This window comes from Oncorhynchus clarkii, unplaced genomic scaffold (genome assembly GCF_045791955.1).
Source record: "Oncorhynchus clarkii lewisi isolate Uvic-CL-2024 unplaced genomic scaffold, UVic_Ocla_1.0 unplaced_contig_9158_pilon_pilon, whole genome shotgun sequence".
NCBI lineage: Eukaryota > Metazoa > Chordata > Actinopteri > Salmoniformes > Salmonidae > Oncorhynchus > Oncorhynchus clarkii.
This window is the reverse complement of record NW_027258079.1, coordinates 139,401-153,809: the sequence shown is the minus strand read 5'-3', so window position 1 is coordinate 153,809 and position 14,409 is coordinate 139,401. Positions and strand designations below refer to the sequence as shown.

At 44.5% G+C, this 14,409-nt stretch overlaps 1 pseudogene; it reads left to right on the top strand.

Moving 5' to 3' along the window:
* The first annotated feature begins 3,212 nt into the window (after window positions 1–3,212).
* The window catches only part of LOC139395233 (globoside alpha-1,3-N-acetylgalactosaminyltransferase 1-like), a 68,131-nt pseudogene continuing 56,934 nt past the window's right edge, over window positions 3,213–14,409 (top strand).

Below are 14,409 nucleotides of genomic sequence, written 5' to 3'. Positions count from 1 at the left end.
CACTAGGCTACCCTGCCTCCTCTACACTCTAACCACTAGGCTACCCTGCCGCCTCTACACTCTAACCACTAGGCTACCCTGCCGCCTCTACACTCTAACCACTAGGCTACCCTGCCGCCTCTACACTCTAACCACTAGGCTACCCTGCCTCCTCTACAGTCTAACCACTAGGCTACCCTGCCTCCTCTACACTCTAACCACTAGGCTACCGTGCCGCCTCTACACTCTAACCACTAGGCTACCCTGCCTCCTCTGCACTCTAACCACTAGGCTACCCTGCCTCCTCTACACTCTAACCACTAGGGTACCCTGCCTCCTCTACACTCTAACCACTAGGCTACCTTGCCGCCTCTACACTCTAACCACTAGGCTACCCTGCCACCTCTACACTCTAACCACTAGGCTACCCTGCCTCCTCTACACTCTAACCACTAGGCTACCCTGCCACCTCTACACTCTAACCACTAGGCTACCCTGCCGCCTCTACACTCTAACCACTAGGCTACCCTGCCTCCTCTACACTCTAACCACTAGGCTACCCTGCCGCCTCTACACTCTAACCACTAGGCTACCCTGCCTCCTCTACACTCTAACCACTAGGCTACCCTGCCTCCTCTACACTCTAACCACTAGGCTACCCTGCCGCCTCTACACTCTAACCACTAGGCTACCCTGCCGCCTCTACACTCTAACCACTAGGCTACCCTGCCTCCTCTCACACTCTAACCACTAGGCTACCCTGCCGCCTCTACACTCTAACCACTAGGCTACCCTGCCGCCTCTACACTCTAACCACTAGGCTACCCTGCCGCCTCTACACACTAACCACTAGGCTACCCTGCCTCCTCTACAGTCTAACCACTAGGCTACCCTGCCTCCTCTACACTCTAACCACTAGGCTACCGTGCTGCCTCTACACTCTAACCACTAGGCTACCCTGCCTCCTCTACACTCTAACCACTAGGCTACCCTGCCTCCTCTACACTCTAACCACTAGGCTACCCTGCCGCCTCTACACTCTAACCACTAGGCTACCCTGCCTCCTCTACACTCTAACCACTAGGGTACCCTGCCTCCTCTACACTCTAACCACTAGGCTACCTTGCCGCCTCTACACTCTAACCACTAGGCTACCCTGCCTCCTCTACACTCTAACCACTAGGCTACCCTGCCTCCTCTACACTCTAACCACTAGGCTACCTTGCCGCCTCTACACTCTAACCACTAGGCTACCTTGCCGCCTCTACACTCTAACCACTAGGCTACCCTGCCGCCTCTACACTCTAACCACTAGGCTACCCTGCCTCCTCTACACTCTAACCACTAGGCTACCGTGCCGCCTCTACACTCTAACCACTAGGCTACCCTGCCTCCTCTACACTCTAACCACTAGGCTACCCTGCCACCTCTACACTCTAACCACTAGGCTACCGTGCCGCCTCTACACTCTAACCACTAGGCTACCCTGCCTCCTCTACACTCTAACCACTAGGCTACCCTGCCACCTCTACACTCTAACCACTAGGCTACCCTGCCTCCTCTACACTCTAACCACTAGGCTACCCTGCCTCCTCTACACTCTAACCACTAGGCTACCCTGCCTCCTCTACACTCTAACCACTAGGCTACCCTGCCTCCTCTACACTCTAACCACTAGGCTACCCTGCCACCTCTACACTCTAACCACTAGGCTACCCTGCCTCCTCTACACTCTAACCACTAGGCTACCCTGCCGCCTCTACACTCTAACCACTAGGGTACCCTGCCTCCTCTACACTCTAACCACTAGGCTACCCTGCCTCCTCTACACTCTAACCACTAGGCTACCCTGCCTCCTCTACACTCTAACCACTAGGCTACCCTGCCTCCTCTACACTCTAACCACTAGGCTACCCTGCCTCCTCTACACTCTAACCACTAGGCTACCCTGCCTCCTCTACACTCTAACCACTAGGCTACCCTGCCTCCTCTACACTCTAACCACTAGGCTACCCTGCCTCCTCTACACTCTAACCACTAGGCTACCCTGCCACCTCTACACTCTAACCACTAGGGTACCCTGCCTCCTCTACACTCTAACCACTAGGCTACCCTGCCTCCTCTACACTCTAACCACTAGGCTACCCTGCCGCCTCTACACTCTAACCACTAGGCTACCCTGCCGCCTCTACACTCTAACCACTAGGCTACCCTGCCGCCTCTACACTCTAACCACTAGGCTACCCTGCCTCCTCTACAGTCTAACCACTAGGCTACCCTGCCTCCTCTACACTCTAACCACTAGGCTACCGTGCCGCCTCTACACTCTAACCACTAGGCTACCCTGCCTCCTCTGCACTCTAACCACTAGGCTACCCTGCCTCCTCTACACTCTAACCACTAGGGTACCCTGCCTCCTCTACACTCTAACCACTAGGCTACCTTGCCGCCTCTACACTCTAACCACTAGGCTACCCTGCCACCTCTACACTCTAACCACTAGGCTACCCTGCCTCCTCTACACTCTAACCACTAGGCTACCCTGCCACCTCTACACTCTAACCACTAGGCTACCCTGCCACCTCTACACTAACCACTAGGCTACCCTGCCGCCTCTACACTCTAACCATTAGGCTACCCTGCCTCCTCTACACCCTAACCACTAGGCTACCCTGACGCCTCTACACTCTAACCACTAGGCTACCGTGCCGCCTCTACACTCTAACCACTAGGCTACCCTGCCTCCTCTACACTCTAACCACTAGGCTACCCTGCCACCTCTACACTCTAACCACTAGGCTACCCTGCCACCTCTACACTAACCACTAGGCTACCCTGCCGCCTCTACACTCTAACCATTAGGCTACCCTGCCTCCTCTACACCCTAACCACTAGGCTACCCTGACGCCTCTACACTCTAACCACTAGGGTACCCTGCCTCCTCTACACTCTAACCACTAGGCTACCTTGAATGAGGCTTTGCCCACACCACATCCAAGGTAATTTAAGGATAATGTAAGGATAATGTAAACTTGTGCAGCTCATAATTTGTAGCTCGACTCAACTAAGCTGGATCCCCATTTTCAGTAGCTCATTGCATTATTGCGTTGCGTATAAATTAGGCTGCAAATCTGATGTAGAAGAAAAGCAGCGTGAGCAGCACATTTTGTGTAATAAGGCCTTTAAATGTTTTCATGACAGACTTGAATTGATTTTCTCCTCTCTTCCGAAAGGTATGTTCACTACAGCTTCTTCAATGAAAGGCTCAATGGGTAAGATCAAGTTTCTGTTAATTTATTACACCCTAATGATGCTATAATGTGATATGGATTTTCTGATTGATTCATATTCACAGGGTTTGGTTTGACTCTTCCAACAGAGATATCCCAGTTGATGAGGACCAGAGGAACACCAGGTTAGTTGATATGAACTTTGAAATCCTTCCAACAAGTCATGATACTTGGTACTTCTAAACGCTCTTTCCTATTTCCTTAATGTTACCCGTTAGATCATTTACAGAGATAACATAACAGAGATGTACTGTACACAGTTACTAGTGGTGGGCACCAATAAGGATATGAACAAGTCATATTGTGGTATTGGTTCATCATTGCTGTTAAGGAAGTCACACCGCTTGCTCAGTGAGTACCAGTTCCTCCTAATTCGGCTCACACCAAGACTGGAGCCAATTGGACGTAAGATTCTCTAAAATGCCGTTTGAGGCGGCTTACGGTAGAGAAATTAACATTTTCTGGCATCAGCTCTGGTTGACATTCCTGCAGTCAGCATGTCTATGGCCTTTTATTGTCCCCAGCAGAAGGTGCACCTGTGCAATGATCACGTTGTTTAATCAGCTTCTTGATATGCCACACCTATCAGGTGAATGGAGTATCTTGGCAAATGAGAAATGATCACCAACAGGGATGTAAAGCTTTTTGGATCATTTCCTGTATTTTTTTTTCAGCTCATGAAACACGGGACCGACACTTTACATGTTGCGTTTACACACTGAGTGTACAAAACATTAAGGACACCATGTCTTTCCATCCATAACATAGACTGACAGGTGAATCCAGGTGAAAGCTATGATCCCTTATTGATGTCACTTGCTACATCCACTTCAATCAGTGTAGATGATACTATCGAGCATTTCACACACATTGTCTAAATACTGAATGTTAGCACTTGGTGACCTATAGAAATATCCCTAAAAGGCTTTAGATGAGGCAGGTAAACCTGCAACCTCTTCAATAACACTGGACATGAGATATTCTCTAAACATTACAGGGAAATGGCTCTAAATAGATAAAGCAACACCTCCCCCATAAGCATTCCTGTCTCTTCTGTAGATATTATATCCCTGTATTGCTACTGCGGGATCATTAAAGGAATGATCTACGTGAGTCTCATAAATGGCTAATATAAAGAATGTTATCTGATGTTAGCAAGTTACTGATTTACGGAATCTTATTTCTAAGGCTACATGTACAGTGTATTCAGGAAGTATTAAGGCCCCTTGTCCTTGGACACATTTTTATTTAATTACAGCCTCATTCTAAAAGTAAAATAATGGAATTAAGAAATATATGGGTATTATGATTAGCATTGTCAGAGTGGCATTGACTAAAATACAGTAGAATAGAATACAGTGTATACATATAAAATAAAGTATACACATATGAGATGACTAAAACAGTATGTAAACATTATTAAAGTGGCCAGTGATTCCATGTCTATGTCTATGGGGCAGCAGCCTCTAATATGCAGGGTTGAAGGGTTGAATAACCAGGTGGTTGTTGGCATAGATAATAGTTACAATAGATTCAGTATGTGTATTATGTATCTGGTTTCCGAGCCGGTCACGGGTGCACCTCAGCCACGCTCAAGGTACTAAACGATATCATAACCGCCATCGATAAAAGACAATACTGTGCAGCCGTCTTCATCGACCTGGCCAAGGCTTTCGACTCTGTCAATCACCATATTCTTATCGGCAGACTCAGTATCCTCGGTTTTTCTAATGACTGCCTTGCCTGGTTCACCAACTACTTTGCAGACAGAGTTCAGTGTGTCAAATTGGAGGGCATGTGGTCCGGTCCTCTGGCAGTCTCTATGGGGGTGCCACAGGGTTCAATTCTCGGGCCGACTCTTTTCTCTGTATATATCAATGATGTTGCTCATACTGCGGCCGATTCCCTGATCCACCTCTACGCAGACGACACCATTCTGTATACTTCTGGCCCTTCCTTGGACACTGTGCTAACTTACCTCCAAACGAGCTTCAATGCCATACAACAGTCTTTCCGTGGCCTCCAACTGCTCTTTAACGCTACTAAAACCAAATGCATGCTTTTCAACCGTTTGCTGCCTGCACCAGCACGCCTGACTAGCATCACCACCCTGGATGGTTCCGACCTAGAATATGTGGACATCTATCAGTACCTAGGTGTCTGGCTAGACTGTAAACTCTCCTTCCAGACTCATATCAAACATCTCCAATCTAAAATAAAATCTAGAATCGGCTTTCTATTTCGCAACAAAGCCTCCTTCACTCACGCCGCCAAACTTACCCTAGTAAAACTGACTATCCTACCAATCCTCGACTTTGGCGATGTCATCTACAAAATAGCTTCCAATACTCTATTCAGCAAACTGGATGCAGTTTATCACAGTGCCATCCGTTTTGTTACTAAAGCACCTTATACCACCCACCACTGCGACCTGTATGCTCTAGTCGGCTGGCCCTCGCTACATATTCGTCGCCAGACCCACTGACTCCAGGTCATCTACAAGTCCATGCTAGGTAAAGCTCCGCCTTATCTCAGTTCACTGGTCACGATGGCAACAACCACCCGTAGCACGCGCTCCAGCAGGTGCATCTCACTGATCATCCCCAAAGCCAACACCCCATTTGGCCTCCTTTCCTTCCAGTTCTCTGCTGCCTGTGACTGGAACGAATTGCAAAAAATCGTTGAAGTTGGAGACTTTTATCTCCCACAAACTTCAAACATCTGCTATCTGAGCAGCTAACCGATCGCTGCAGCTGTACATAGTCCATCGGTAAATAGCCCACCCATTTTTACCTACCTCATCCCCAAACTGTTATTATTTATTTACTTTTCTGCTCTTTTGCACACCAATATCTCTACCTGTACATGACCATCTGATCATTTATCACTCCAGTGTTAATCTGCAAAATTGTAATTATTCGCCTACCTCCTCATGCCTTTTGCACACAATGTATATAGACTTTTTTTCCTACTGTGTTATTGACTTGTTTATTGTTTACTCCATGTGTAACTCTGTGTTGTTGTCTGTTCACACTGCTATGCTTTATCTTGGCCAGGTCGCAGTTGTAAATGAGAACTTGTTCTCAACTAGCCTACCTGGTTAAATAAAGGTGTTCTCAACTAGCCTACCTGGTTAAATAAAGGTGTTCTCAACTAGCCTACCTGGTTAAATAAAGGTGTTCTCAACTAGCCTACCTGGTTAAATAAAGGTGAAAAATAAAATAAATAAAAAATACTGTATAGCCATCATTAATCATTGTCTTTTTATTCACACAGTCTGAGTAAGTCCAAATTCAGGACAGAGAACAGAACATCATCTCTCCAGAAAGGTGTGTATCAGTATATTCAGGAGCAGAGAACAGAACATCATCTCTCCAGAAAGGTGTGTATCTGTATATTCAGGAGCAGAGAACAGAACATCATCTCTCCAGAAAGGTGTGTATCAGTATTTTCAGGAGCAGAGAACAGAACATCATCTCTCCAGAAAGGTGTGTATCAGTATTTTACTGTGCCATCATTCACCATTTGGCTGGCTACCCAAACTTCATGCTACTGGCCAAACTCTACACCACGCCCACGGACGTTAGTTTCTTCTCCGCAATGCGTCTGACTGAATACGTCCGCGACGATTTCTCGAACAAAAACACATTTGAACTTTTTTTTAAATTAGTGGAATCTCCATGTATATTTGAATCTACGTGGTTTCACCCATGAATGTAAACATGAAGTTTATGGAGAACTGATTCGGGGCGGTTGGTAATTAGGTAGTGGTGTGTTCTCCAGTGGCTGTGGGATTTAGTTATGTTAATTAAGACTAAATTAAGACTAATCTAATTAAGACTAAATTAGAGGTTGACTGTGATTGATGTCTGTTTACAACAGATTATGTAATGTCAGGTCAAACACGGGAGTCGTGATCTATCACCCCAATGTCAAATTACACATATGTAGTGTCTATATTATTAAACCAGATTTTGTATAGATCGTTGAAGATCTATTGCACGTATGAACATAATGATGCTGAAGACATCAGTTTTGTAAGAATATGTTTGTGATGGCTGATGAGCAACGATACATCACAAACACAATCTATTCTCATTGTGGTCAGTGAGATTACATTAGCAACTTAGTCCTGTCAGTGATCAATTGACAAGTCTTACTAATGCTACATGGCTACCTGTTTCCAGCATGTAAATACAGTAAGTATGTTTCCCAATCAGAGACAATGATAGACAGCTGTCCCTGATTGAGGACCATACCCGGCCAAACACAAAGAAATAGAAAACATAGAATGCCCACCCCAACTCACACCCTGACCACACCTTAATAGAGACATAAAAAGGATCTCTAAGGTCATGGCGTGACAACCTCTTTGGCTGTCTTTCCTTCCAGTTCTCTGCTGCCATTGACTGGAACGAATTGAAAAAAATAGCTGAAGATGGAGACTTATATTTCCCTCACTAACTTTAAACATCAGCTATCTGAGCAGCTAACCGATCGCTGCAGCTGTAAATAGCCATCTGTAAATAGCACATCCAATCTACCAACCTCATCCCCATATTGTTTTTATTTGCTTTTCTACTCTTTTGCACACCAGTATTTCTACTTGCACATCATCCTCTGCACATCTATATCTCCAGTGTTAATTTGCTAAATTGTAATTACTTTGCTACTATTGGCCTATTTATTGTCTTACCTCCTCACGACATTTGCACACACTGTTGGCTGTACGCTTGTTTTACTCCATGTGTAACTCTGTGTTGTTGTTTATGTTGCACTGCTTTGCTTTATCTTGGCCAGGTCGCAGTTGTAAATGAGAACTTGTTCTCAACTGGCCTACCTGGTTAAATAAAGGTGTTCTCAACTGGCCTACCTGGTTAAATAAAGGTGTTCTCAACTGGCCTACCTGGTTAAATAAAGGTGTTCTCAACTGGCCTACCTGGTTAAATAAAGGTGTTCTCAACTGGCCTACCTGGTTAAATAAACGTGTTCTCAACTGGCCTACCTGGTTAAATAAAGGTGTTCTCAACTGGCCTACCTGGTTAAATAAAGGTGTTCTCAACTGGCCTACCTGGTTAAATAAAGGTGTTCTCAACTGGCCTACCTGGTTAAATAAAGGTGTTCTCAACTAGCCTACCTGGTTAAATAAAGGTGTTCTCAACTGGCCTACCTGGTTAAATAAAGGTGTTCTCAACTGGCCTACCTGGTTAAATAAAGGTGTTCTCAACTAGCCTACCTGGTTAAATAAAGGTGTCCTCAACTGGCCTACCTGGTTAAATAAAGGTGTTCTCAACTAGCCTACCTGGTTAAATAAAGGTGTTCTCAAATGACCTACCTGGTTAAATAAAGGTGTTCTCAAATGGCCTACCTGGTTAAATAAAGGTGTTCTCAACTGGCCTACCTGGTTAAATAAAGGTGTTCTCAACTAGCCTACCTGGTTAAATAAAGGTGTTCTCAACTGGCCTACCTGGTTAAATAAAGGTGTTCTCAACTGGCCTACCTGGTTAAATAAAGGTGTTCTCAACTGGCCTACCTGGTTAAATAAAGGTGTTCTCAACTAGCCTACCTGGTTAAATAAAGGTGTTCTCAACTAGCCTACCTGGTTAAATAAAGGTGTTCTCAACTAGCCTACCAGGTTAAATAAAGGTGTTCTCAACTGGCCTACCTGGTTAAATAAAGGTGTTCTCAACTAGCCTACCTGGTTAAATAAAGGTGTTCTCAACTGGCCTACCTGGTTAAATAAAGGTGTTCTCAACTAGCCTACCTGGTTAAATAAAGGTGTTCTCAACTGGCCTACCTGGTTAAATAAAGGTGTTCTCAACTAGCCTACCTGGTTAAATAAAGGTGTTCTCAACTAGCCTACCTGGTTAAATAAAGGTGTTCTCAACTAGCCTACCTGGTTAAATAAAGGTGTTCTCAACTAGCCTACCTGGTTAAATAAAGGTGTTCTCAACTGGCCTACCTGGTTAAATAAAGGTGTTCTCAACTAGCCTACCTGGTTAAATAAAGGTGTTCTCAACTGGCCTACCTGGTTAAATAAAGGTGTTCTCAACTAGCCTACCTGGTTAAATAAAGGTGTTCTCAACTGGCCTACCTGGTTAAATAAAGGTGTTCTCAACTGGCCTACCTGGTTAAATAAAGGTGTTCTCAACTAGCCTACCTGGTTAAATAAAGGTGTTCTCAACTGGCCTACCTGGTTAAATAAAGGTGTTCTCAACTGGCCTACCTGGTTAAATAAAGGTGTTCTCAACTGGCCTACCTGGTTAAATAAAGGTGTTCTCAACTAGCCTACCTGGTTAAATAAAGGTGTTCTCAACTAGCCTACCTGGTTAAATAAAGGTGTTCTCAACTAGCCTACCAGGTTAAATAAAGGTGTTCTCAACTGGCCTACCTGGTTAAATAAAGGTGTTCTCAACTGGCCTACCTGGTTAAATAAAGGTGTTCTCAACTGGCCTACCTGGTTAAATAAAGGTGTTCTCAACTGGCCTACCTGGTTAAATAAAGGTGTTCTCAACTAGCCTACCTGGTTAAATAAAGGTGTTCTCAACTGGCCTACCTGGTTAAATAAAGGTGTTCTCAACTGGCCTACCTGGTTAAATAAAGGTGTTCTCAACTAGCCTACCTGGTTAAATAAAGGTGTCCTCAACTGGCCTACCTGGTTAAATAAAGGTGTTCTCAACTAGCCTACCTGGTTAAATAAAGGTGTTCTCAAATGGCCTACCTGGTTAAATAAAGGTGTTCTCAAATGGCCTACCTGGTTAAATAAAGGTGTTCTCAACTGGCCTACCTGGTTAAATAAAGGTGTTCTCAACTAGCCTACCTGGTTAAATAAAGGTGTTCTCAACTGGCCTACCTGGTTAAATAAAGGTGTTCTCAACTGGCCTACCTGGTTAAATAAAGGTGTTCTCAACTGGCCTACCTGGTTAAATAAAGGTGTTCTCAACTAGCCTACCTGGTTAAATAAAGGTGTTCTCAACTAGCCTACCTGGTTAAATAAAGGTGTTCTCAACTAGCCTACCAGGTTAAATAAAGGTGTTCTCAACTGGCCTACCTGGTTAAATAAAGGTGTTCTCAACTAGCCTACCTGGTTAAATAAAGGTGTTCTCAACTGGCCTACCTGGTTAAATAAAGGTGTTCTCAACTAGCCTACCTGGTTAAATAAAGGTGTTCTCAACTGGCCTACCTGGTTAAATAAAGGTGTTCTCAACTGGCCTACCTGGTTAAATAAAGGTGTTCTCAACTAGCCTACCTGGTTAAATAAAGGTGTTCTCAACTGGCCTACCTGGTTAAATAAAGGTGTTCTCAACTGGCCTACCTGGTTAAATAAAGGTGTTCTCAACTGGCCTACCTGGTTAAATAAAGGTGTTCTCAACTAGCCTACCTGGTTAAATAAAGGTGTTCTCAACTAGCCTACCTGGTTAAATAAAGGTGTTCTCAACTAGCCTACCAGGTTAAATAAAGGTGTTCTCAACTGGCCTACCTGGTTAAATAAAGGTGTTCTCAACTAGCCTACCTGGTTAAATAAAGGTGTTCTCAACTAGCCTACCTGGTTAAATAAAGGTGTTCTCAACTAGCCTACCTGGTTAAATAAGGGTGTTCTCAACTAGCCTACCTGGTTAAATAAAGGTGTTCTCAACTAGCCTACCTGGTTAAATAAAGGTGTTCTCAACTAGCCTACCTGGTTAAATAAAGGTGTTCTCAACTAGCCTACCTGGTTAAATAAAGGTGTTCTCAACTAGCCTACCTGGTTAAATAAAGGTGTTCTCAACTGGCCTACCTGGTTAAATAAAGGTGTTCTCAACTGGCCTACCTGGTTAAATAAAGGTGTTCTCAACTAGCCTACCTGGTTAAATAAAGGTGTTCTCAACTAGCCTACCTGGTTAAATAAAGGTGTTCTCAACTAGCCTACCAGGTTAAATAAAGGTGTTCTCAACTGGCCTACCTGGTTAAATAAAGGTGTTCTCAACTAGCCTACCTGGTTAAATAAAGGTGTTCTCAACTAGCCTACCTGGTTAAATAAAGGTGTTCTCAACTAGCCTACCTGGTTAAATAAAGGTGTTCTCAACTAGCCTACCTGGTTAAATAAAGGTGTTCTCAACTAGCCTACCTGGTTAAATAAAGGTGTTCTCAACTAGCCTACCTGGTTAAATAAAGGTGTTCTCAACTAGCCTACCTGGTTAAATAAAGGTGTTCTCAACTGGTCTACCTGGTTAAATAAAGGTGTTCTCAACTAGCCTACCTGGTTAAATAAAGGTGTTCTCAACTAGCCTAACTGGTTAAATAAAGGTGTTCTCAACTAGCCTACCTGGTTAAATAAAGGTGTTCTCAACTAGCCTACCTGGTTAAATAAAGGTTAAATAAAGAAATAAAATAACATTTCACCACTACTTACTTACTTTTGCTTTCCCAGCAATGTAGTTAAAAAGTAAAAACATTAACAAGTACAAATAAAATATTAACACAATAAAGCAACACAAAAACAGAACAATGACGAGGGTTACATATGTACCGGTAATGAGCGTACTGGGGTATCAGGTAGATAGATTGATTGAGGTAATATGTACATGTAGGTACGGTTATGTGATTGATCGAACTACTATGTAGATGTAGGTAACGGTGAAACGCAGAAAGTCCCGGTTGCCATTTGATTAATTGTTCAGCAGTCTTATGTCTTTGGGATAGAAGCTGTTAAGCAGCCTTTTGGTCCCAGACATGACGCTCAGATACCGCTTGCTGTGTGGTAGCAGAGAGAACAGACTTACTTGGTTGGCTAGAGTCATTGAACATTTTTAGGGCCTTCCTCTGACACCACCTGGTATAGACATCCTGGATGACAGAGAGTTCGGCCCCAGTGATGTACTGGACTATACGCACCTTGTGGTCAGATGCCGAGCAGTAGCTATACCAAGCGGTGATACAGCCGGTCAAGATGCTTTCAATGGTGCAGCTGTATAGTAGGTCGTTAGGGATGTGAACGTCGAGGAATTGGAAGATCTCGACCGTCTCCACTACAGACCCGTCGATATGTTTGGGGACATGCTAAGTCCTCCGTTTCCAAGATAAGCTCTTTCATCTTGCAGAGAGGATGTTTTCCTGGTACCACACGGCCAGGTCTCCTCCCTTTAGGCTGTCTCATCGTCTTCAGTCATCAGGCCTACCACTGTCATGTCGTCAGCAAACTTAATGATGGTGTTGGAGTACAGGAGTGGGCTAAGCACACACCCTTGAGGGGCCCCCGTGTTCAGGGTCAGCATGGTAGATTTGTTTTTGCCTAACAACACCAACTGGGGGCAACCCATCAAAGTCCAGTATCAAATTGGAGAGTGAGGCATTTAATCGCAGGGTCCTTAGTTTAGTTGGGGTGGAATGTGAATTGGAGTGGGTCCAGGGTGTCTGAGTTGATGGTGTTGATGTGAGCCATGACCAGTCTTTTAAAGCATTTCATGGCTACAGACGTGAGTGCTAGAGGGGATGGGCTAGCAGTTGCTGGATGGAGGTGGCATTTGTAGTTGGCCTGTGTTTTTGTGTTGGGGGGAGGGTAAGAAAGTGAGATCTACTACACCTTGATTGGAAAGGCATTTCTAAAAGGTATCCCACCCCCCCAACCCCATGCCCTTTTCAACTTTCCCTCCAACACTTTGGGGGATAAAGTGATCTATTTACATGCTGGTAACAGGTATAACATTATGAAATGATCAATTGATCACTGACAGGACTAAGTGGCTAACATCCACATTGAGAAAATGTTGTATTTCTCAGGATGTAAAATGTATTCGGACCCCTTCACTTTTTCCACATTTTGTTCCATTATTCTAATATCATCAATCTATACACAATGGAAGACAGACTTATTCTAAAATTGATTAAATAAAAAAAAATGTTTCTCATCAATCTATACACTGTACCACATGATGACAAGGCAAAAAATAGGTTTGTAGAACTTTTTGCAAATGTATTAAAACTAAAAATTTGTCAGACCTTTTTGCTATGAGACTCGAAAATTGAGCTCAGGTGCATCCTGTTTCCATTGATCATCCTTGAGATGTTTTCTGCAACTTGATTGGAGTCCACCTGTGGTAAATTCAATTGTTTGGACATGATTTGGAAAGGCACACACTTGTCTACATAAGGTCCCACAGTTGACAGTGCATGTCAGAGCAAATAGTCAGAGCAAAAACCAAGCCATGAGGTCGAAGGAATTGTCCACAGAGCTCCGAGACAGGATTGGATCTGGGGAAGGGTAACAAAAAGATTCTGCAGCATTGAAGGTCCCCAAGAACACAGTGACCTCCATCATTCTTAAATGGGAGACGTTTGGAACCACCAAGACTCTTCGTAGAGCTAGCAGCCCGGCCAAACTGACCAATCGGCGTAGAAAGGCCTTGATCAGGGTAGTGACCCAAAAACCTGATGGTCACTCTGACAGAGCTCCAGAGTTCATCTGTGGAGATGGGAGAACCTTCCAGAAGGACAACCATCTCTGCAGCACTCCACCAATCGGGTCTCTATGGTAGAGTGGACAGATGGAAGCCACTCCTCAATAAAATGCACATGACAGCCCACTTAGACTTTGCCAAAAGGCACCTAAAGAACTCTGACCATGAGAAACAAGATTCTCTGATCTGATGAAACCAAGATTGAACTTTTTGTCCTGAATTCCAAGCTTCACGTCTGGAGGAAACCTGGCATCATCCCTATGGTGAAGCATGGTGGTGGCAACAACATGCTGTGGGGATGTTTTTCAGTGACAGGGACTGTGAGACTAGATTAACAGAGCAAAGTACGGAGAGATCCTTGACGAAAACCTCATCAGGGCTTCAGACTGGAGCAAAGGTTCACCGTCAAACAGAACAATGACCCTAAGCACACAGCCAAGACATTGCAGGAGTTGCTTGGGACAAGTCTCTGAATGTCCTTGAGTGGCCAGAGCCCGGACTTGAACCTGATTGAACATTTCTGCAAATAGCTGTGCAGCGACGCTCCCCATTCAACCTGACAGAGCTTGAGAGGATCTGCAGAGAAGAATGGGAGAAACTACCCAAATACAGGTGTGCGTCATATCCAAGAAGACTCAAGGCTGTAATCGTTGCCAAAGGTGGTTCAACAAAGCATTGAGTAAAGGGTCTGAACGGTTATGTAA